Below are 24,041 nucleotides of genomic sequence, written 5' to 3' on the forward strand. Positions count from 1 at the left end.
ATCAAGAGATGGAGAATCCATCACTTTCCTTGGTAACTTGTTGCTGTGGTGAATCATCCTCACTGTTGAATATTTGTGCCTTTGTTGTAATATGAATTTGTCTCTTTTCACCTTCCAGCCATTGGGTCTTGTTGTGCCTTTCTCTGCTCGATTAAAGAGCCCTTTAATACCCAATCCTTTCTCTCCATTAAGGCACTTCAGCACTTCAATGAAGTCACCTTTCAATCTTCTTTTGATAAGCTAAATAGGTTGAGCTCTTTCAATAGCTCACTAGAAGGCATTTTTCTCCAGCCCTCAGAATATCTGGTGGCTCTTTGCTGCCCCAGCTCCAATTTCATTGATGCCGTGTCACCTCCTATGACATTATTGACATAATCTGTAACTGTATAGATCACCGTTGCGACCACTGTTCTATATTCGCAGCCAATATTGTAGAAAGGCTGTTGTGTAAGGGGTCTATGGAGCGGTTCTGTCTGACTGATTATAATTATGCTATCTCTAACTGTGTATCATTTTTGTAGTTGATGTTATGAATATTGGCTCTATGCTGCCTGTATTTCAAACTTGTGCTCTGCTTCCAGGGAACACCCCAGCCAGACAAGTTGGTGTCAGTTCTGCCTAGCCTGCTTGATGGCCCATTACAGACCATCAGCTATACAATAGACCCACTGAAAAAAGGCAGATACGCCTTGTGACTCAGCAAGCTATGCAAGGACCTGCCTATGGACAGATCTCTAAGGTTTTTCTATGCCATGTGCTTAGGGAGATGTATTTTCCATGCCCTGGTTCCTCGCTGACCCAGAGAGAACAAAGGAACACGAAAACAAAAACCTTCCCCCACAGATTTGAAAGTATTTTCTTCCCTTATTGGTCCTTTGGGTCATGTGCCAACCAGGTTATCTGAGCTTTTTAACCCTTTACAGGGTATTTTATGCTACCCATAGCCAGTGGTGAGCTGCAGCCGGTTCGCACCGGATCGCGCGAACCGGTTGTTAAATTCAGAAGCCCCCTTTAGAACCGGTTGTTCCCGGAGGGACAACTAGTTCCAAAAGGGCTTTTAAATTTAAGAAAAGCTGTAGCAGCTCCCTGCCCTTCCCCCAGCCCCAGCTCACCTCACTCCGCCTCCTCTTCAGAAGCTTCTGGCTTCTCCTCCCCCTCCCAGGCTTCCCGCGAATCAGCTGTTCGCGCGGGAAGCCTGGGAGGGCTGAGAAGAAAGCAGCGGCTTCCTGCAGGTGAGCTTGAGCTGGGGCGGGGAGTGGGGATGCCAGCGGGAGGGGAGGGCTCCAGGCGCTGCGCCGCACGGCGAGGTCGCTGCCGGACCCTGGGGATGGGCGGTGCGGCTCCTGCTTCCCGGGTCCAGCTGTGACCTCGCCGGGCAGCACGGAGTGGCTCCTGCCCGGCCCCCAGGTCCAGCCGGGCGGCGCAGCTTCTGCCTGCCGGGTCGGGTCCAGCGGGGGCGGGCTTGGCTCCTGCCTGCCTGGGTCGGGTCCAGCCGGGGCGGCGCTGGCTCCTGCCTGCCCGGGTTGGGTCCAGCCGGGGTGCAGCTCCTGCCTGCCTGGGTCCGGGTCCAGCTGGGGCGCGGCTCCTGCCTGCCCGGGTTGGGTCCAGCCGGGGCGGCTCCTGCCTGCTCGGGTCGGGTCCAGCCGGGGCGCGGCTCCTGCCTGCCCGGTCCGGGTCCAGCGGGGGGGGCATGGCTCCTGCCTGCCCTGCCCCCGGGTCCGGGTCCAGCGGGGGGGGCATGGCTCCTGCCTGCCTGGCCCCCGGGTCCGGGTCCAGCGGGGGGGGGGGGCGGCTCCGGCCTGCCCGGCCCGCTGGGCCCCGGGTCCAGGTAGAATGGTAAGGAACAGGGAGGGTGTGTTGGATAGGGGCAGGGAGTTGTGGGGGGGAATGGATTAGTGTCAGAGCGGTCAGAGGGCAGGGAACAGGGGGATTGAATGGGGCAAGCGGGGGGGAGGCAGTCAGAAAGGAGAAGGGGTTGAATGGGGCAGTTAGGGGTAGGGATTCCAGGGACAGTCAGGGGACAGAGAGAAGGGGTGGTTGGATGGGGTAGGGGTCCCAGGGTGCCATCACGAATCAGAGAAGGGGTTGGATGGGGTGGCAAGGGGCAGTCGGGACAGGGAAGGGGGTGGATAGGGCATGGGTCCTGGGGTGGGGGCTGTCACGGAACATGGCGGGGGTTGGATGGGGCAGGAGTCCCGGGGGGGCATGACCCCTCATGGGGTGAGGAGGAGGGAACCAGTTGTTAGCATTTTGGCAGCTCATCACTGCCCGTAGCTATACATTTATGACACCCTGTAAATAGCAATCTGCAGAATCTGATTCTGAGAAAGGGCAGGGTGAAGGGAAGTGGCTTCAGCAGATTTACTGAGCATGCTCAGTGCACCATAAGTAGCAAATTCCTACACGCAGCAGTTTCTCACACTACACCTGAGGCAGCATGAGGAAGGGGCTCCATCGCTGTCCAGACCCCACCCAAGAGCAGATCCCCAGGGGCTGCGAGACCCTCAGCTTCTGGGACCTGTGTGTGGAGTCTCTCTTCTGCCCCCCCAGGGCTGCCCCTGGGATCCCTCTGGCCCCTGGTGCCTGCAGCCTCTGGCCACTGCTCCAGCCCCTTCCTGGCTCCTTCAAGCCCAACCCAGGCTGCAGCTGCCACACTCACCGGGCCAAGAACTTTCTGAGGTGGGAACTAGCCCCATCTCTGCCAAAGCCCCGCCCCCAGGAGCTGCCCCGCCCCCGGTCTGTGCCAGAGCCCCGTCCCCAGGAGCTGCTCTGCCCCCGATCTGTGCCAAGCCCCGTCCCCAGGAGCTGCCCCGCCCAGTTTGGTTTGTTTTTTTACCGGGGTGTGTGTATGTGTGATCCAGATGGAGTTAGAAGAAGTTGGGCTGCAGAGGCTCAGGGAGATTGAGGGGAACCCCCTGGGTGTCCCAGTGTTGGCCAGGGATTGTACAGCACCTAGCGCAATATGGGGTCCCAGAGCTGTAACTAGCTATTTTTGCACTCACAGCAAGAATATAACAGTGCCTCCCCCCACTGTGCCACCCAGCCCCCATGAAACACCTCCCCCGCGCTGCCCAGCCCTGTGGAACCAATGTCCCCAGCACCGCCCGCCCCAAAGAAACAAACCTCCTTCCCAGCGCCGCCCCACTGAAACAGGTGTGGGCCAAAAAGGAAGGTTGGGGGAGGGGAAGAAATGGCCCCATAGGGTGACCAGATCACAACAGTAAAATAGGACCTGCCCCCTCCCCGCTCGTCCCCATCCTCACACCCCACTTCAACCCCTAGCTCCCCGCTGGCCTGCTGCATTCCTCCGAGTAAGTCCCCACCCACCACTCGCCTCCTTTCACCTCCTCCCTCCCCGGCCAGAAACCCCCATCCCTGCCCCTTGAGCCCCTGCTGGCTCACTGCTCACCTCTGTGCCCACCTGCCACTTGCCCACCCGCTCGCCTCCGACTCACCCGCCCCCCAGTATAAAGCCTCATTCAAAGACCCAGGGGTCACCATATTACTGCACACAGCAGTCACTCAGTGCAGTTGTAGATAAATCTCTGCATTGTGCATTTTTGTATAACTTGCCTATGACTTTGTATTGAACCTTGGTAATATGTTATAGGGGGCCCCTAAGGTAGTGTAATTAAGGTAATAGAAAAATGTCTTTTTGCTAGAAGTAGAATAAGATCTTCCCCCCACTTTGTAATCCGTCGCCCTGTGGAGTGAATGAGGTGGGACTGAGGAAGGCAGCACCTCCAGACAGCTGCACCCCTTGGAGAGGGGCTGGGAGCCCGACCAAGGCCAATCAGACTTGGCAAGTGGGCTGGCTAGAGAAGAGCCGACACACTGATGGCCTCGGGGGTTAGGAGCAAGCACCTTCCTGTGGGAACCCCTCTGTGCAGCACTGGGACAACCCCCAGCCCAGAGAAAAGCAGCAAAAAGGACCAACAGACACTGTCCCAGATTTTGAATCTGAGAGATTTGCCCCTCTCCATCCGCCGACTCGCAGCTGACCTCCTCACCCCCCCCCCGAGTATGGACCCCCCAGGGGTCACTATATTACTGCACACAGCAGTCACTCAATGCAGTACCAAACATTAAAATACTGAAAATGGCGCCCCCCTCCATCCACCGACTCGCCGCTCACCTCCTCACCCCGCCCCAAGTATCAGTGGCAGCAGGTTTGTAGAAGTTTTGGTGGTGCCCAGACCACTCAGAGCCTGCCCCCCCCCCCGAACTCTTCCCCACACTTGCCTAAGGCTCTGCAAGGGAGTTTGGGTTGGGGGAGGAGGTCTGGGGTGCAGGCCCTGGATTGGGGCAGGGGATTGGAGTGTAGGATGGTTGAGAGGTTGCGCTCTGGGATGGAGTCAGGTGCAGGCTCTAGAATGGAGTTTGGGTGCTGGATGCAGGCTCCGGGCAGGGGCACAGAGTCAGGGCTCTAGGCACCAGCAAAGCAAGCAGGTGCCTGGAGCAGCCCATTTGCAGGGGCGGCAGCCGGCAGGGATCGAGCCTGGGAGCGGAGAACCAACAGGGAGCCCTGGGAGCTGTAGTTCCTTGGTTAGCTCCCTGCCTATAGAGCCAGCCCTGGAGCAGGGAAAGAACCAAATTTCCCAGCATTCCCTTGGCTGCTATCAACAGGAAAGGGAGGGGGAGGGAGTATGGTAGCCGAAACCTCATGCTGCACCTCGCTGTGAATGGAGAGGGGGGTGGCACTGTGAATGGGGAACAAATGTGCCCAAGGAGTAGGCGGCTTTGGCCCAGAAGCAGCAAAATTCATCAAACATAGAACTGGTTCTGACTTATTTCCTTGGTCTTAAAGAGAACAACAAGGACCTGAGTCTCCTCCCTGTCAATAACTCCCTGCTCAGCCAATCAGGGTAGAGACTGAGGACGGGAGGCTGAGGGTTCTCACCAGAGAGCCCAAAGGATGGCCCAGGTCACTGGTGGGGATCACTGCCCGAGCACTAGTTCAGCCCCACATTTTGAGCACTCTCCCGCAACACACACCCCTCTCCTGGTGTTGAGAGGGGAACAGGAGAAAGGACAAAAGGTGAAACAAAAAGGACAAACCCCAATGTCCCCAGTAATTCTAAGGGACAAAATCCCAGGTGCAGAATAAAATTCTGCCTCCTTAAGCTCATGTTTTCCATGCCTAGAATTCAACTGTCACCAGATGGATCAGACTGAACAGGTTTCAAACCTCCAGGAGGCTCTTACCTTCTAAACAGGGACGGCTGTTTTCTAGTAAAATCACTGAAAGGGAAAGAGAAAACTCGAAAGAGGTTCCTCCTGGCGCTCACGTCCGTGAGCCCGAATACTCTCTCAGTCCTCAAAGAGAGACCTGGAGAAGGAGACTTGCTGCAGCAAAGCCACAGGGGTCTCTGAGGTTTCCCTGGCCCCTCGCCCCTGTCCTGCCTGGCTGATGTCAGCATCTCTCTGTGAGGTCACCACCTCCCCACCACCTTTGACCAATAGGCTGAGGTCCTGCCAAAGGCCTTTGTGATGTCACTGCCACACCCCTCCCTTGCTGGGCTAATGTCCTGCCCCTGGCCAGGCACTTTGCAGGTTTGAGCTGCTACCTGGGGATCACCCCACTCAAGGAGCGTTCGTTCTAGGCAGCAAGCCGGCTAGACAGGGAAACATCAGACGTTGCTCCCAATGCTACACTCAGTTTTTCAGAAATTAGTCGACTTTATGGCCAGAAGAGACCATTAGAGCATCTAATCTGACCCCCTGCATATCACAGGCCTCCTGTAGGACACAAGAGCTACTTTTGAGGCAAACACATTCCAGAAAGGCATCTAGTCTTCATGAAATGACATCAGGAGATGGAGAATCCACCACTTTCCTCGGTAGCTTGTTCCTGTGGTGAATCATCCTCGCTGTTGAATTTTTGTGCCTTAGTTGTAATATGAATTTGTCTCTTTTCACCTTCCAGCCATTGGCTCTTGTTAGGCCTTTCTCTGCTCGATTCAAGAGCCCTTTAATACCCAATCTTATCTCTCCATTAAGGCATTTCAACACTTCAGTGAAGTCACCTTTCAATCTTCTTTTGATAAGCTAAACAGGTTGAGCTCTTTCAATAGCTCCTAGAAGGTATTTTTCCAGTCCTCAGAACATTAGGTGGCTCTTTGCTGCCCCAGCTCCAATTTCACAACATCTTTTCAAATGAGGACACCAAAACTGGAGGCAGTATTCCAGTATCAGTCTCACTGATGCCGTGTCACCTCCTGTGACGTTATTGACATAATCTGTAACTGTATAGCTCACCGTTGCGACCACTGTTCTATATTTGCAGCCAATATTACAGAGAAGTGGTCGTGTAAGGGGTCTATGGAGAGGTTCTGATTGGCTGATTATAATGATGCTATCTCTAGATGTGTATCGTTTTTTTGTAGTTGACATTATGAATATTAGCTCTATGCTGCCTGTATTTCAAACTTGTGCTCTGCTTCAGGGAATGATACCTTTGTTTAATTGATGAAAACATAAACTAAACACTTAGAGGATTGGAACTGATTTCAGCAGATGGACAGCTTTGCTAGGTTTTTATGCATTTGGACAGCAAAATGTTGAGTGTTCATATTCATTTCAAGCATCCTCATATGGTGGAGCTCCTGAACATAATGGAGAATGGAAATGTTTTTCTTTTCTTTAAGAGGGCACCTGGGTTTGAACAAAGGACCCCTTAATCTGCAATCAAACACTCTACCACTGAGCTATACCCCCATTACAACAGGAGTATGGAATCGTGATCTCCAGGACTTTGAAGGACAGATCCTGCTTCATCGAGCTCCTTTGCCATTCCCAGACCACAGGTGGTTTTAAAAATGGGGTTTGATTAAACTTCTTAAATGTGGTAAACACCACAGCTTGCACACCCACCGATATAGCTTCTCCCCGTGACAGAGCTGCCACCTCCTGGGGAAGTGGATTGACTACACCAACAGGAAAACTCTCCCCCCGCAGCATGGAGCAGTGGTTCTCAAGCTATGGGTCAGGACCACAAAGTGGGTTGTGATCCTGTTTTAATGGGGTCACCAGGGCTGGCATTAGACTTGTTGGGTCCTGGGGCTGATGCCAAAAGTCTGAGCCCCCCCACCCAGGGCTGAATCCCTCAGGCTTTGCACTCCCCCCCCAAGTGGGGGGGCTTGGTCCTTCTTTACAGGGCTACGTATTAAGTTATTTTGGCAGAAGGAGGTTGCAGTGAAAGGACGTTTGAGAAACCCTGGCACAGAGCATCTCCATTACTGAGCTGCAGCAGCATAGACTCACTGTTTGAAATATTGACCTGGCCTTAGTCTCTGAATATGTCTAGGCTTGGCTCCCTATGGCACCGTGGGTGATCAGACCCTGGAAGTACAGCCATGGAGACACCACACACCAGCCTTGCCTAGCTGGCAAGGATCAAACCTTTACAGAAAGACACCCATGGTTTTCTAGTTCAGCTCCCTAAGGCTCAGCCACAACCACTTAACACAGGGGCCTTTCTACACTCTGGTTCTCTTCTCACTGAAGGGTCATTACAAATTGTTTGCTCAGACCAGCTTCCCCAGCACACTCACTGCTGTGCAGCTCTGTACGTGTGGCCATGGCTGAACAGCAAGAATTCCTGCCCATTTCCCTACTGGCTGGAGCATGATGAGGGTGTGTTTGTGGTTAATGATGTTGCTGTAGATTGTTCATTCCCTGCCCTGGAAATTCAGACAGTCCCTTTTCCCGTTGTATTGCCAGCACCTCTGTGAGTCCAATAACAGAGGCAGGTTTTCTCTGGGCATTGAGATTTTTGAGAGCGTTGATGGCTCCGTTCTTTCCTCACCCTGGAGTAAACTCAGCTTTTTATTCCATCCTTGATGACTCATGGAATAACAGCAGTAGCATGAAGAGGAGAGTGAATATCTCACTGCCAGGGGGAAGGTGGACGCATTCCCTCTGTCTGACCATTGCCATTGCAGGAGAGAAGGTTTCAGTGGAATCGAATGCCCTGGCTCAGACAATAGACACAGGGAGGTTTTGCTGTTCATGGATCTGTGCAAAGGAAATTGTGTGTCTGTGTGAAAATGAGGAGGGATATGAAATGCCCACGTGGTGGTGCCTAAGGCAAAAGGGAACCCTAGAGGATTAGAATAGGAGAAGTTCTCAAGCAACTTTTTTCTTTCTTTGCCCATCTGTTAGTTTTGATGATTATCGATGGAAAGATTTTGCCATTGGGTTGTGTTTTTACACAGAAATTGACATTTACCAACAAATACGTAATTCTTCCAAGTCTGCTGGTGGTGAGTTTAGAGGGACACACTCACTCCTCCCACCCGCCATGCCAGGCCTGTGCTCTCCAGAATGTCAGCTTCCCACAGAGCTGGGATCCTTCCCTCATCTCCCCCCAGGACCACTGCCCCACCCCCACTTCTGGGGTCCCCTCCCAACACTGTCCAACTCCCCTGCTGGCAGGATCCCTTCCCATTCCTTTCATTTCCTGCCTCCCCTCTGAGCAAAAGCTCTGCATTGTTCCCACACTGGGAATTGAACCCAGGCCGCCAAATCCAAATCATGAGATCATACGGGACTTGTATAAGCAATAGCACATTTACACCTAATAATTCAAAGTAGCCATTCAAAAAACCTTCAAAAACAGACTTCAAAGAGAAATTGCAGAGTTACAATTGATTTGCAAACTTAACACCATTAATTTGAGCTTGAATAAGGACTGGGAGTAGCTGGCTCACAACAAAAGCTATTTTCCCTCGCTTGGTATTGACACCTCCCCATCAATTATGGGGAGAGGACCACATCCACCCTGACTGAATTAGCCTTCAACACTGGTTCTACCCTTGTATGGTAACTCCCGTCACTTCATGTTCCAATCTATATTTATGCCTCTATCTGCAATTTTCACTCCATGCATCTGAAGAAGTGGGCTTTTTACCCACGAACGCTTATGCCCAAATAAATCTGTTAGTCCTTAAGGTGCCACCAGACTCCTCATTGCTTTTAATACTAAGCTGATCTTAACCTTTTCAGTACCCTTGCAAACTCAGATGCTTCTCACCACAGGCTGGCTGGTGGCTTTTCAGCCAGGCTCTCCCCTTTCATCAGCGCTTCAGTTGCTTGGTGTGGGGGTGTCTGTAGATGTAGGTGGCAGAGAGAGATAAAGCCTGGCAAATGTCTCTCCTTTTGTCATGTCCTTTCTTCCCTCATGGCTTTGCCCCCCCCCCTTCAGAGTCAGGTGAGCATCACTGCGTCTCTCCAAGCAAGTCTGAGCAATTCCCCTGGGGTGTCCTCATGCAGGTGAGTCATTGCATTGTAGCTCCCTTGCTGGGCAATGGCTGTCGATGGGTTGTTTGACACCCTGTCCGGGTGTTGGTTATTTTCCTTGCTGTTGCCACTAGGGAGCTAATATTTGGCTGACTCCCCCACCTTGCAGCACAGTGACAACCACACTGCACAATTCTCATGACTTCATATGCATGAGTGGTCTACATCTATGGGTAAAGAAGTGACTTTCAGCCGATCATATCCTTTCCCTGATACCTTACAAGTCATGCTCTATATGTAAGATCACGATGATTATGGGGGTTACAGCCGCTCCCCGAAAGGTATAGAATGTCACACTGAGATTCTATGTTCATTTGTTCTGTAACAGCATTACAGAGATCCAATGACTGACCAATGGCATTTCCAAGTGCTAAAATAGCAAGGGGTGTTGGTCTCTCATTGGCTATCAGTGACTGAAGATGTGGTTTAATGAGCTGGAGCTTCAAGGCGAGGGTGGCTCTGTTCACTGCCTTCCATTGCGCTGCTGGGCCCCAAGTCCCTGGTGGCCAATATGTGACGCTGGGAGAAGAGAGTGGGGTGGCAAGTGGCGGCAGGACTTTTGCCACCAGGGTCTAGCTGCCCAACTTCCTCCTGGTACTGCTGGCCCCCCGTTGCCTTCAGGTAACCCAGGAACTAAGGCAGGAATAGGGCGAGGACGCAAGTAAAGCCGAGCAAGGAAGGCAAAAGTGAATCTTGTCTTCATGGGCCGCTCGCAATGACGTCCTTTTTCTATGCCAAAGCTGACAACAACATCCCAGACAGAAAAGCAGGAGGCCAAAAAGAAACCGAGCAGCTGCTAAAGTAGTTCAGTTGGGAGCGTGCTAGACTAACAGGCTCTTCTATCCCCCTGTGTGCACGGGTGGGATGTTTTCTGAAAGTGCAGCAGTTCCTTTAACTGCCACGAGTCCCTCATTTCAGGCTATGCAGCAGGAAAAGACAGCATGGGCTTCTGCACCGAGTTGGCCCACCTGATCTTTCATTCTTCTCTTGCTTTTTGTCAGCAAGGGGAAGGAAAAGAAGCTCTCCCTCAAGCTGGAGTCACAAGGGCGACGTAAGGACGACTTCCTGAGTGCCCGCTCCAGTCCTCTGCTCTGCCAGCTGACCCATTGAAGGGCTGCCACCACTTTCTCTAGGTTTGTCCATCGGTCTGTGCCAGGGTGAACAACAACCAAGCAGATGGAGTTTCTGTAGCGTAGTGGTTATTGCATTTGCCTCACATGCAAAAGGTCCCTGGTTCAAAACTAGGCAGAAATATGCTGGCTTCCTTTTGCCAGATCCCCTTGCTGTTCAGGAAGATGCTCCTCCTTTTCCTATTGGCCTGTCCGTGGGATAACTCCAACCCCTGCATGACAGAGGGTGCTGACAGCAGTGGAGAAAGCACCTTGGTGTCAGGCTGGAGAACCTAGAGGAGTGCGGCGTGTCACCTTTTGGAGGCTTGTGGCTTGGCCTCCTCTGCTGTTGGAGGTTGGCCGGTGGAGGCCGGCTCTTCCTGCTGGCCTCCTCTGCGTGACTTGCCAAAGGAGGAAGTGAGGCAGGAATGGGGCAAAAGAGGAAAGTCAAGCTGAGGAAGGCAGGGCAGAAAGTAAGCACATCATTGCGGCTAAGTGGGGTTAGTAGAGCATCACCATTCGTTCTGCAAAGCCTGGGAAGGTGCGGTTGGCTGCTGGGAGGCAGAATCCTGTGCCTGCCTCTTGGCTTCCCAGGGGTGGCTACTTGCAGCCCAGGAGAAGAAGGGGGGTTCTGGGTGAAAGGAAAACAAGCAAAGTTGAGTCCAAGTGGAGAATGGCTGCTCGTTTATGGCCAACCTGGGGGCATGACTGATGGTTTTAGAGGTGGAGGCTGGGCTGGCTGTGAGCAACTGGGATCCAGGAAACCCCCGCCTGCCCTTCTGAGGGCCAAACCCATGGAGGTGCGGTTGGCTGCTGGGAGATAGACCCTGTGTCTGCCTGTTGGCATCCCAGGAATGGCGCCTTGCAGCCCGGAGAAGCGGGGTTCTAGGGGGACGGAAAAGCAGCAATGGCGAGGCTGAGTGGGCTCCTTTCTGGCCGAAATGCTGGGCTGTGGGGGGTTTGGGAGTTGCCTGTAAGCCATAAATGGACTTGGTGCAGTGAAAACCGCTGCTCCATTCTGGCTGACCTGGGGGCGCCATTGATGACATGGGAGTGGGGGCAGGGCGCTGGCTGTGAGCAAATGGGATCCAGGAAGCCCCAGCCTGCCCCTCCAGGGGCCCAGTCTTCTTCTTCTCTCCTGCCATGGGGAGCCCGGCCTAGAGCCTGTCCAGCATGCACTGCAGCTCGAGCATTAAGCCTTCCTGTGTGGCCTGTGCTGGAGCTGACCCTGGACCCCTGTGGGGCACTGTTGGGGGAAATCCCGACTGCAAATAATTCTGGCCACAAGATCAACCCATTGGGTCGAATGGGGCAAGCTGGAGGCCTGGTGCCTTAGTCTGTGGGGCCAGCAGGTCAAGCCATTTTCCTGCATGTGGGGGAGGCAGCCGCTGTGGTTCGCCCTTCCTGCTCCCTGCGCTGCTGCACCCTAAAATCCCTGTCGGCCGGCAAGATGGGCTGGGAGCCTGGAGAGGAGGCAAGGGGTGGCCTGAGCCCCCTTGGCCACTGCCCTGCCCCAGGCAGCCCACAGAGACCTGATGCCTCCCAAGTCACACACGGAGATGTGCCAGCAGCACTAAGGCGGCTCCTGCCCACTCTGCTCCCTCCCTCCCTGCCACACTGCTCCTGGAAGTGGCTGGCATATCCCTGCAGCCCTGAGTGCAAACGCCACAGCTGACCCGCCCCCGTATCCCACTGCCTAGGAGCCACTGCCGGAGGGGAGTGTGTGCCTGTCACTTTGGGAGCTGTGCTGCCCGAGGTAAGCACCTCCACCCCCGACCACCTCCTGCAGCCCTACCCTGCCCCAGCACAGAGGCTCTCTGTGTCTTGAACAAGCACTTTCAAGGATTGGCCAAGAACTTCTGCTCTGTTTCTGTGAAAGAGACACAAAAAAGGGAGCCCAACGGACAAGTTTAGTTCGCAAGCACAAACTGGCACGGCCAAGCCTGGATCTCTCAGTTACTCAGAAGGCTCTTCAGCCAGCTCTTCCCAAAGGCCAGTCTCTAGAGGCTTTTGTGACATGATGTACTTCAAAATAGCTCCCTGTAGCTCACATAGTCATCATTCCTATATGGCTGTGATATGTCCTACCAACCATTCCATGTAAGTTATCATATGAAAAGTCATGATCTGCTGAAATCGGTTATTCTGTCCAAATATGTATAGCATGAGGGTGTGTGAAGTTATGCATTTTGCTGTCTGGTTGTTACTGAAATAGGCTATAATTTTGCTAGCGACCCCTGCCGAGGAGGGTGTTCAACAGCCATGAATCAGCAGAGGAATTGTAATTAAGGGATTTCCAATTCAGTGACAGATGCCCAAACACAACACTGTGGGGACTGCTCAAGTCTATGACTCAGTTGTACAAGACCACACCAGGAGGATTCCCCAACCTAGTGACTCAGCAGAGCCCACCGGGACACGTCTGGGCAAGTGTCTTCTAGACACTTGAACTAAGGATATAAAATAGGAGACTGTGGCATCATGTTTTTGCCTTTCTCCTCCCCCACCTATGCTGGAAGCAGCAGGAATCCTGAGAAAATGAACGTCATCTGAGGACAGTAATCCAGGTTTTAGGGGGAATTCTATGTATTAAGGAGGGTAACTTCCAGTAGGATGAGAAAATTGCTTGACCTAACTACTGCCTAGTGTACTAAGGTGTAAAGTTTAGATTTTGCTGTGGTCATACAGTGCTTAGTGCTCTGCATTCTGGCCTCAAGAGCCATGGATGCAAGTGGAGTTACAATGACCTTTTCCTTGTCTCCACATTTCTTATGTGCCTCCTTCTGACACTTGTCAGAAAAAACAACTGGTTTCTTTTGCAAGCCTTTGCATTGCAAGGCAGAGGCAGTCTTCTCTGTTTCCGCAAAAGATTCACCAAAAGGTGGGAAGAGCAGACACATTTGTTAAGGCACCACTGGGAGCTGCATCCCTAACCTCCACTTTACCTGGCAGGTGAGTCACCCAGCTTAGCCACGGTGTGACTCTCTGGGACTTTTCTACCAACCACTCCATTTTTCATCAAATGACAATCAAAAGGAAGGTGACATGACATCTGTGTGTGAACGTCTCCAGGGAATCACAAGGACGTGTGGTGCAGGCTCTCATGTTGCAGCAATTGCAGTCGAAGCAACCGCCATGCCAATGCCAGTCATAGCAGTGTTTTCATCAACTCCAGGTTTGTGATTTGATTGTTTCCAATGCTTCTCTCCAAAGAAGCCTTTTCCTTAGCAAGCAATGACTTGGATACCAAGGGAGGCCTCTTCTGTTTCCTAGGAAGACGCAGGAAAATGTGAGCAGAGGAGACAAAAGCCATACACCAAGGCACCACTGGGAGTTGAACCCAGGATCTCCTATTTACTAGACAGGTGCTTTAGCCAGCTAAGCCATGGTACCTGCCTGAAGAAAGTATTTGCAACTGTTTCATTTGATGGTTCAAGTCAACACCTGCAAATTCTAAAGTACAGACGTTCCCCATTTCCCTCAAGACTTGCAGACCTTGAGGTGTCTGGCTCTCTGTGCACAGAAAGCCACAGCTGAGTAGACAGAGGGCTTCTAACATGTGCCTCTCCCACCAGTCACTGTGATCAGATAATGGTTAGTGATCTGTGTTTCAGTCGCAGCAACCTCGGCTCAGTTCTGAGTCATGGTAACCTTTCCTTCAGCTCCAGACTTCTCATTTGCCACTTTCCATGTGTGGTGGGCTGTCTGCCTGAAACAAGCAGGAGAAAGATTAAGGCAGCCTTGAAGAGGCTGTGCAGAACCCAGCCTATCAAGAAAGGGCTTATTGGGAGAGCCAATCAGGAGAAGGCTTGCTGGAGCAGCCCCTATATAAAGAGCTGCTCAGCCCAGCAAGAGTTAGTCACTCCTTGGAGTTTGAGGAGGGAGGGTTGGCTGCTATGAAGGAAGGCAGGAGCAGGGAGGGCACCATGATCAGAGTAGTGCTGGGGTAAGGAGTACATGAGTGACCTCCTGGTTGACTACTGCCAGACTAAGGCCCTATACAAAGGTGGAGGAAGGTTCTAGGTCTGTTGGGAAATGGTCCAGGGAAACAGATGGCAGGGTTGGAGGTTCACACCTTTTGCCTCAGTAGCCACTGACACAGGTGGCTACACCGTGGACTGCAGCCGGCCACTGAGGCAAGTGTCTGGGTAGAGGACATCCCCACCCACCCCACCCAGCATGGGGGAGAGAACTGAGTGGGGCACAGCCAGAGGGCTGTGTCCGTAAGAGGACACTGAAGTCCTGAGAGCAACATGGGTCCTAATGATAGAACCGATGGTGGCCAGACGCTACTAGATGAAGGCGCACCGGTGAACCAGAGCTAATTGCTAGGATGGTCAGCAGGAGGTGCTGCAGTGAGGCATCCCCCATGGCACCAAGACTTAGCCGCAAGGAAGGCTCTCTCTGTCTTGAACAAGCACTTAGAAGGATTCTTCTGACAGATCTTTTCTTTTTCTGAAAAGAGATACAAAAAAAGGAGCCAACAGACACACTAGGTTCAGCAAGGAAGAACTGCCAGGCCAAGCCAGGCTCTCCTGGTTAGTAGGAAGGTTCTTCAGCCAGCTCTTCACAAAGACCACTATCTAGAGACCTTTAAACAGTCACTGCAGATGTTCACCACAAAAGAGATGCCAAAATGGAGTTCTCCACTGCCTGCAGCCATCACGCTACCAGGAGTTCTGTGCACAGAGAGGCCCCTGCTGGTGGGAAAAGGCTTTGGTAGAGACTCTTCTGACACCACCCATTCTCATATAGTGTTTAGCGCTCTGTGTTGTGGCTTCAGCATCCACAGATGCCAGTTCAATTGGGGGACATTTTTCCTGTCTCCACATTTGTCTAATGGCTCCTTTCAACACTTGTCACCAAAAAGACCTGTTTCTTTTGCAAGCGATGTACAGCAGTCTTCTCCATTTCCTCAAAAATCACCAAGCTGTGGGGAGAGGAGACACATTCAGCCAAGATGGATGCTGAATCTTCTCTTTATTCAGCAGGTGTCTGTGAAGGACACAAATCTACACCGTGTAGGAGTCAAGAATAGGACTTTATTACACACAGTGCTGGCAGAGTGGGCTTATTAGGCTCAGAGACACTGTTAATTAATTAATTACAATAGAATATATAGATTTTCCATGGGTGGGGGAAAGTGACAGGCTAGGCAGTTCCACACCCCGGGACAGGTTTTGCAAGACAGGATAAGCACATTAGTTAATGATTAACAGATTAGATAATATCTCCACCCATGGTCTCAAGTTAACATTTCATGAATACTTTGATAAAATGTTATTAGTATAAAATATATATGTTGAATTCTGATTTGGGATCCATAGGAATGGAGCAACTCCTTTGATTGTCCAACAGGTACATTCCTAGGGGTTAAAGCAAAGAAAGAGTGAAAGTATATGGCAATAAAGATTGTTTTCTGTGTGTCTTAAGGCAGGCATTGGTCCCTTGGAAGGGAGGTGGAAGGATGCAATATCTTATACTGACGTGCCAACTTTTCATAAACTCAAGGTTGGATCTGTGGGAAGAATGTCTCCCTAGAGAAGAAACAAACACAATAGGAATAGGGATTCTTTGTTCAGTCTGCAATTCTGAATAAGACACAATCATTTAGTTCTAAGCTCCAACACCTGGCAATTTGCTGACCAGGCCTATCTTAGCAAGCAAGGCGTTCTGTTTACCCAGCTTTATCTTAGCTGGTCACTATTTGCTAAGCCTCTGGTCCTTGACCATACTCTGGACTTTGAGTCTGGAAAAGAACTGACACAATCCATAGACCAGGTTGTTATATAAAATGCACAGGGATTTGAACCCTTCACATACAGTAATGGCAAAGTTCTTGGTTCAGGCTTGTAACAGTGATGGAATAAACTGCAGGTTCAAATCAAGTCTCTGGAGTCTATTCAAAGCTAGGATGGGTCATTCAGTCATTTGTACAGAGCTTCAGTTTGTAGCAAAGTCCCTCCAGAGGTATGAAGCAGGATTGAAGACAAGATGGAGACGAGACATCAGCCTTTTATAGTCTCTTGCCATATGCTCTTTGCTTTCTTTGTCCCAAGGACACTCTATCCAGCACGTGGCATAGAAAAACCTTAGAGTTCTCTCCATAGGCAGGTCCCTGCTACCTTGCTGAGTCACAAGGCGTATCTGCCTTCTCTCAATGGGGCGATTGTACAGCTGATGGTCCTTAATGGGCCATCAAGCAGGCTAGACAGAACTGACACCGGAAGCAGAGCACAAGATTGAAATACGGGCAGCATAGAGCCAATATTCATAACGTCAACTACAATAAAGATACACATCTAGAGATAGCATCATTATAATCAACCAATCAGAACCTCTCCATAGACCCCTTGCACGACACCTTCCTACAATATTGGCTGCAAATATAGAACAGTGGTCGCAACAGTGATCTATACAGTTACAGATTATGTCAATAATGTCACAGGAGGTGACACGGCATCAGTGAGACTGATACTGGAATACTGCCTTCAGCTTTGGTGTCCTCATTTGAAAAAGATGTTGTGAAATAGGAGCTGGGGCAGAAAGAGCCAACAAATGTTGTGAGGTCTGGAGGAAAATGCCTTCTAGTGAGCTATTGAAAGAGCTCAACCTGTTTAGCTGATCAAAAGAAGATTGAAAGGTGACTTCATTGAAGTGTTGAAGTGCCTTAATGGAGAGAAAAGATTGGATATTAAAGGACTCTTTAAAATAGCAGAGAAAGGAATAACAAGACCCAATGGCTGGAAGGTGAAAAGAGACAAATTCATATTACAACTAAGGCACAAATATTCAACAGCGAGGATGATTCACCACAGGAACAAGCTACCAAGGAAAGTGGTGGATTCTCCATCTCCTGATGTCATTTCATCAAGACTCGATGCCTTTCTGGAATGTCTTTGCCCCCAAAGTAGCTCTTGTGTCCTACAGAAGGCCTGTGATATGCAGGGGGTCAGATTAGATGCTCTAATGGTCTCTTCTGGCCATAAAGTCGACTAATTTCTGAAAAACTGAGTGTAGCATTGGGAGCAGTATCTGATGTTTTCCTGTCTAGCCGGCTTGCTGCCTAGAACGAACGCTCCTTGAGTGGGGTGATCCACAGGGAGTAGCTCAAACCTGCAAAGTGCCTGGCCAGGGGCAGGACATTAGCCCAGCAAGGGAGGGGTGTGGCAGTGACATCACAAAGGCCTTTTGCAAGACCTCAGACTATTGGTCCAAGGTGTTGGGGGGAGGTGGTGACCTCACAGAGAGATGCTGACATCAGCCAGGCAGGAGAGGGGTGAGGGAAACCTCTGACACCCCTGTGGCTTTGCTGCAGCAAGTCTCCTCCATGTCTCTCTCTGAGGACTGAGAGAGTATTCGGGTTCACGGACGTGAGCGCCAGGAGGAACCTCTTTCGAGTTTTCTCCTTCCCTTTTAGTGATTTTACTAGAAAATAGCCGTCCCTGTTTAGAAGGTAAGAGTCTCCTCGAGGGAAGGGGTGTCATGGGGTGTCACAGTTCGGATGCCGGTGGCCCCCCCATGTATGGAAGTTCCCGCCCCCTACTCTGTGTTCACAGGGCCTGAGAGCAGCATTCCACGGCAGTGATTTGCTCCTGGCTGCTGGAGCAGAGCAGCAGGCTCAGCTGTCAGAACTTCCTGGAGCTAGGAAAGGGGAGGGGCCCAGCCTCTGTAGCAGGAATGCAGGGCAGGTGAGTTCACGGTGGGCATTGTGGGATACTGGCGGAGGTCAGTTATGGTGATTTAATGACCAGCAGCATTTACACTGGCACTCTGTCACTGTAAGTTTGCTGCAGAAAGCTCTAGGCCTCTCATTGAAGTGGTTTTATTTTGTCACCAAAACAGGGCAGGTTTGTCACCAGACATGGCATTGCAGTGTGTGCACCAGCCACACCAAGCTGCCGACCGAGGGAGCGTTGGGTGTTCTTCACACACCTGAGCACTATATTTCTGCTGAAACAACTTTGTAGTGCAGACCTGGCCAAAGATTCACTCACACACACAGCTTGCAAGGAAAACGTCACCTGCTCCTCTGCTTTGCAGAATCCAAACACAAGGAAAGCTTGTCAGGGCCTGGTGGAGATGGCAGGGAGTCAGGTGTGGGCAGACACTATATCTTACACCCAGACAGGCACCATGGCTTAGCTGGCTAAAGCACCTGCCTTGTAAACAGGCGATCCTGGGTTCAACTTCCAGTGGTGGCTGTTGGGGCACCTGCTATTGGCTACTGTCAGAGGACAAGATTCAGAGCTAGATGGGCCTTTGGTCTAGCCTAGTGTGGTTTTTCTCATGGTTTAAATTACACTCACGGGCACTGATGATAGAGTTACTAAAAGTTTGGGAGTTAAGCGCTGATAGATCAGTGGTCCAAGCCCCATGTAGACACCCCCCTTCCCTCTGGGACAGGGGCAGGTCTGAGCTCTCGCACCAAAGGCTCATTGTGGCTGCCAGAACCTGTGAGTGGCTCATTTCGTTTGCATTTCGTTAAGTCCTGCTTTGTGCACCATGTCTGAGAATGAAAATCCTAAACCACCCTTTGAAATGACAAATGCAGCAGGACGTGTCATTGTCCCTGCCCCAAAGCAGACAGACCAATGGAGAAATGCCGTCGAGTCCAAGGTAATATTCACTGTGGTTTTACCATTTCCACTTCCTAATCTCCCTCCTATCTGCCCAGCCCAGGTGTTCTCTGCCTCAGCTGCTGCTCCCGGCCTGCTCTAGAGTCAAACATGCAGGGCCCCCAGGGGAACAGAGGCTGGGACAAGGCAGCAGCCTGGGCTGGGCTGGGATTTCTCGTTCCCTGAGAACTGGCCTGGCTCCCTTCTCAACAGCAAACAACTCAATTCCACGCCCCCTCCCCAGAAAAATCAGCCTGGAGTCAAGGGCAGCAGGGGATGATTCCCTCGAGTTCCCAGCGAGGCAGGAGAGAACCCAGGGCCTTTCTAGCAGAGCTTATGGAACCGACGTGGGGAAACCAGCCTTTAATAACAGGCAGTTCAAGTTTAAGCTCAGTGTTTTTAACAATTTTTACAACCTTAAATCACCCTTCAATCGCAGTGTCACTATCCATAACGTTGCTTCAGCCTTATAGGTTCCCAAGTGCAAAACTCAACATCTCTTCAAACACAAGAGAGTGCAGATCAGTCAGTGTTCAGAGTCATCCCACATAAAAGAATCATGTTGCGGTACATATTGGCTTCATCATGTGGCCGTTGCCTTTCCCTCCGCTCTGTTGAAAGTTTTGGTATTTTGCACAGAAACTTTCTTCCCTCAGGAGAGACCTGGGAACCAAGGCTGCCAGACAAACACCTTTAAGAGGAGGCGTAACCTGTCAAAAAATGATCTCCCTCCTTCGGTTCAGTGACAGCCTGAAATGTTACTTATCCCAGCAGAGCTGGAGGATTGAAAGCAGCTACATCAAATCCCTGTGTAGCTAGCAGGAATGAACACAAACACTCCCTGGTATCTGAAGAAATGTTTAGTTTTACCCTTGGCAAACTAGAAGTCTAAAGGGAAGGAAGGTGGTGCCATAATAAAGAGTGAAACACAAAACAATTATCATAGTTATGCCCATAGTGACTGCAAAATATTTCTATATTCTTCTTATCAGTGTATTATTTTCTCTGGCGTCTATACATTGACTAAACCTTGACCAAGAAATTGGAATCTTGATAAAATAATCGACTACCCCTGGTTACGGCAATGGACTTGATACGCACTCGGGCGTCCCTACACAGGTTCAGGTACTAACAACAGTGGCTGCCTTTTAGCCATAGCTTTTAATCAGGGCAATACATTGATCCTGTGAAATCATTTCCCAGCCGGAGTCCATTGCCCACATTCCTTTGGGCATTGGGCCACCATGTGGACGTTTCATTTCCCTCCTCAATTTCACACAGAGACACAATTTCCTTTGCACAGATCCATGAACAGCAAAACCTCCCTGTGTCTCTTGTCTGAGCCAGGGCATTCGATTCCATTGAAACCTTTTCTCCTGCAATGGCAATGGTCATGCAGACGGGACGAGGCCACCTTCACCTCTGACAGTGAGATACTGGATCAGCTCTTTCTTTACGCAGCTGCTGTTAGTCCATGAAACATCAGGGATGGATGCAAGGCTGAGTTCATGCACCAACCCCCTAAACATTTCAGTGCCCCAGAGAAATCCTGACTCTGGCTATTGGCATGATCTGGTGGAGATTCGAATAGGAACAGGACGGTCTGAATTGTCAGTGTGGGGAATGAACAACAATCTATAGCAATGTCATTAACCACAAACACACTCTAATCATGCTCCAGCCGGAAGGGAAATGGGCAGGATCCCTTGTTGTTCAGCATGGACACACCTACACTAATGCACAGCCAGGAGTGTGCTGGGGGAGCTGGTCTGAGCAATTTGAAGTGACAATTCAGTGAGAACAGAATCATTGTGTAGTGAAGCACCTATACATCAAGTAGTTGTGGCCGAGTGGTTAAGGCGATGGACTAGAAATCCACTGGGGTCTCCCCAGGCAAGTTTGAATCTTGCCAACTACAGAAGTGTTAGTGTATTGTCACTGCTCTGGTTGTAATGCCTGAGCCTCCACAGAGCCAGACCTGGTCTCACTCTGAGGCTATCTACACTTAAAATGCTGCTGTGATACTGCTATAGCACTGTGGAGTAGACAGTTGCTACAGTGAGTGGAGGGGTTTTCCATCCCTGTAATAGCTACATTGACAGAACAATCTTTCCTTTCATTTAGCACTATCTAACCATGGCTTAGGGCAGCTTAATTATACTGATTCCAGGGTTTTTCACACCCTGAAAGACGTACTTCTTACAGGGGTTATCCCATCACGCCCCATTCCTGGTCCTTCTCGCATGACCGAGAGCAGCAATACCCGCAGTTCAAGAGGTGCAAACAATTAAATGTTTGTTGGGGTAAACTTCCAGCAAGCAACGATTTCCTTCCTCGGTATCGCCCTTCCCAGCTCTGACACCACAGAGGCTTGTCTGTGTCCCTGTTCCCATTCCCCCCCTTAGCAAAACATAACTCCAATTCCCCTACTCCCATTCCCATTCCCCCCCATTACTTCCTGATTGACTGCAGACTATATGGTAAAACTGGAGTTCTGCTTAGCTATACCTTAACCAATCATTTTACTGAAATGTAACTAACCAATCCCAACATATTGTAACATGGTTATCTAACCAGTTATACCCCACCACCTTAATTGCTTTACAACCAACAAATTAATTGTCCAGCAGACAGAAACAATCACAAAACCAGACAGAGATTATGCAGACAAGCAATAGGAAAGTGGAGACTACAGTGACAGAACAAAGAAATGAGGATTTCAGACCCCAGCTATTGATAAGTGAGTTGTTGCCAGACAGGATGCTATCATGGTAGAGGTTGTGGATGCTGGTTGCTTAACTGTCTGGCCCCCAGGGCAGGATTTTGAGGGTCTCCGAATGCCAGCACCCATCTTTTGTTCGCTTAAAACGTGAGCAGGGAGATTCCAACACGGCAGAACTCATGGAACTCCAGGGAACGTGTAACTTTAGGTCCGGGTGAGTGTGCCTAAAAATCAGCTGTGCTGAAGAAGGTCTCTAGGAGTTGAAAGAGATGTGCCATCTTGGCCTCCCTAAAGAGTGTCATCAAATATTAATGAAAACTAGGGTTGATAAGTCACATTTTTTGTAGCGTTAGGATTTGGGACTGGTCCAAAGTGCCAGTTTTAAGACTCTCTTTTCCTCTCTCTTGGGTGTTCTGGTTTCTGCATAGAGACGAGGTTTCAAATCCCACTCCTGACATGACCATTTTCTTTTATCTGGAGAAAATGGCCTCACTTCAATCTCCTTTACAACAATCGGATACCATTTGTTTAGCTTTTCTATTCCAGTAATTGTGAGAGAAGTTCCAAACTAGGGGGAAACAGGGTCTTTTCTCTCGACCGATCAATTTTTGTCTTCCTTCATTCCAAGCCATTTTCTCAGAAACATCCGTATTTCCCACACTTTTTTGTTCAGCGTTCTTTGCTTTTATGAAATTTTAGGGTCATCATTTAATTGCCCACAACTGTACTTATGACGTGAAGTGAAACCCAATATTTATTTATATTCTTGCAGGAGAGTTTTGCTTTCTGACCTGGAATTGAACAGGGGCTACCCAAGGGGGATAATGCTACTCCCTTTTCTTGCCTCATCCGAAAAAACATACATTCCTGATGCCCTTTGTTTCCTTGCCCTTTTTAGGGTAAATTTACACTTCTCAGAAATAGAATCCTTTACAAAACCACTCAAAATCTCAGCAGTGTCGTAAGCAATGGTTTCCGGAAACGTGCCCAGCTTTTCTTTAATTTGGTGACACAGGGCCAGGCAAGGGACTGGATACAGGCCTGGATCAGAATCTTTGTTACCAGAGCTAGAATTTCTATTTAAAAAGAGCTATTTTTCTGCTGCTATTAGATTTCCAACATTGATTTCATTTTATACACATTTTCAGCATCTATTAAGGATAAATTGAACAAAAATACCACTTCTCTTTCCTCAACATCTGCATCATGAAGGGGAGCATTCCAAATAGGAAAGATCTTCTGTGGGGCATGGGTTACAAAAATGCTTCGGGAACCAAATACATGCGCATTTTGCCAAGTTAAAAATCACTTAATGTGGAATTCTCTCCCCAAATCATCTGAGAAAATAGTGACTTAAATAATTGAACTCCACTGTGATCGTATGCACTTCCCTCAGTTAGTTGGGGTTCTGCTGTTGTTCACCATTTCCGAATGGAGATTTTAAATCACTGCTGTTTCTTTGTTAGCGTGTGCAGTAAATTGGAGAGTTCTCCACTGTTGACAGAACTGCACTTGAACTTTCTCCGTGTCATCATGGAGGGGTGGGGAAAAAGCAAAGCTGAAGTGACAAATGAGGACTTTAGGAAATGGTCATTTGTCTTCAATTCTCCAAGAAATCTGAGCTACGTCCTATCGAACTGAACTAATATCCAATTGGGTGAACAAACAGCCTTCAGGAAAGAGAGAAACCCACATCACAGAGAGACAGAATACATGACAATGAAAGTATCAAGAGAAATTCCAGAGCAGGTTACATCTGATTATTTAGAATCAGGACAAGAGATTCTCCCATCACTTTCTCCTCTGATCCATTCAAAGCAGCTTCACTCAGCACTCTCTCAATAGTCAGTTATGTTATTTACAAAATTGTAAGTATCCCAGCATCCCCATAATGGGGGACAAAATAGTCCTCTTGCCAGAAGTGGCTTTACCAATAGATGAAACCTGGAATTTAAACGCCAAATAATCACACTATGTTTGGGATCCATTTAAATTCCCCTTCCAGGTCTTGGACACTTTCATCTCCAGTCATAGCGACTCTGATATAGGAGGAAAGAAATCAAAGCATCACCTCCAAGCACAGACAGCTGAGAACTCTTCCTCATATGACATTTTGAGAAGTGGAGGGATAGAATGTGATGAAAATAAACTCTGCACAGAGAAGCCAAAATGTAACAGTTCTGGAGTGATGGGAAGGAGGAATCTCTGAACCACCCCATCTCCTTCCAGTGTCACAGAGGCTGAAATGACACTTTTTTCCCCTGCTCCTCTTTATTTAACTATAATATGAAA

At 49.9% G+C, this 24,041-nt stretch overlaps 1 protein-coding gene and 2 non-coding genes across 3 annotated transcripts in view; 1 reads left to right on the plus strand and 2 right to left on the minus strand.

The window, feature by feature from the left end:
- The window catches only part of LOC120381856 (zinc finger protein 418-like), a gene marked incomplete at both ends in the record, with an annotated part of 47,040 nt that overhangs the window by 21,955 nt on the left and 1,044 nt on the right, over positions 1-24,041 (minus strand). The window lies entirely within an intron of this gene.
- On the plus strand, positions 10,482-10,554 carry TRNAV-CAC. The gene has a single exon. It is a non-coding gene; the product is annotated as a tRNA-Val (tRNA).
- On the minus strand, positions 13,729-13,802 carry TRNAT-AGU. The gene has a single exon. It is a non-coding gene; the product is annotated as a tRNA-Thr (tRNA).

Source organism: Mauremys reevesii, linkage group 14 (assembly GCF_016161935.1).
Source record: "Mauremys reevesii isolate NIE-2019 linkage group 14, ASM1616193v1, whole genome shotgun sequence".
Classification (NCBI taxonomy): domain Eukaryota; kingdom Metazoa; phylum Chordata; order Testudines; family Geoemydidae; genus Mauremys; species Mauremys reevesii.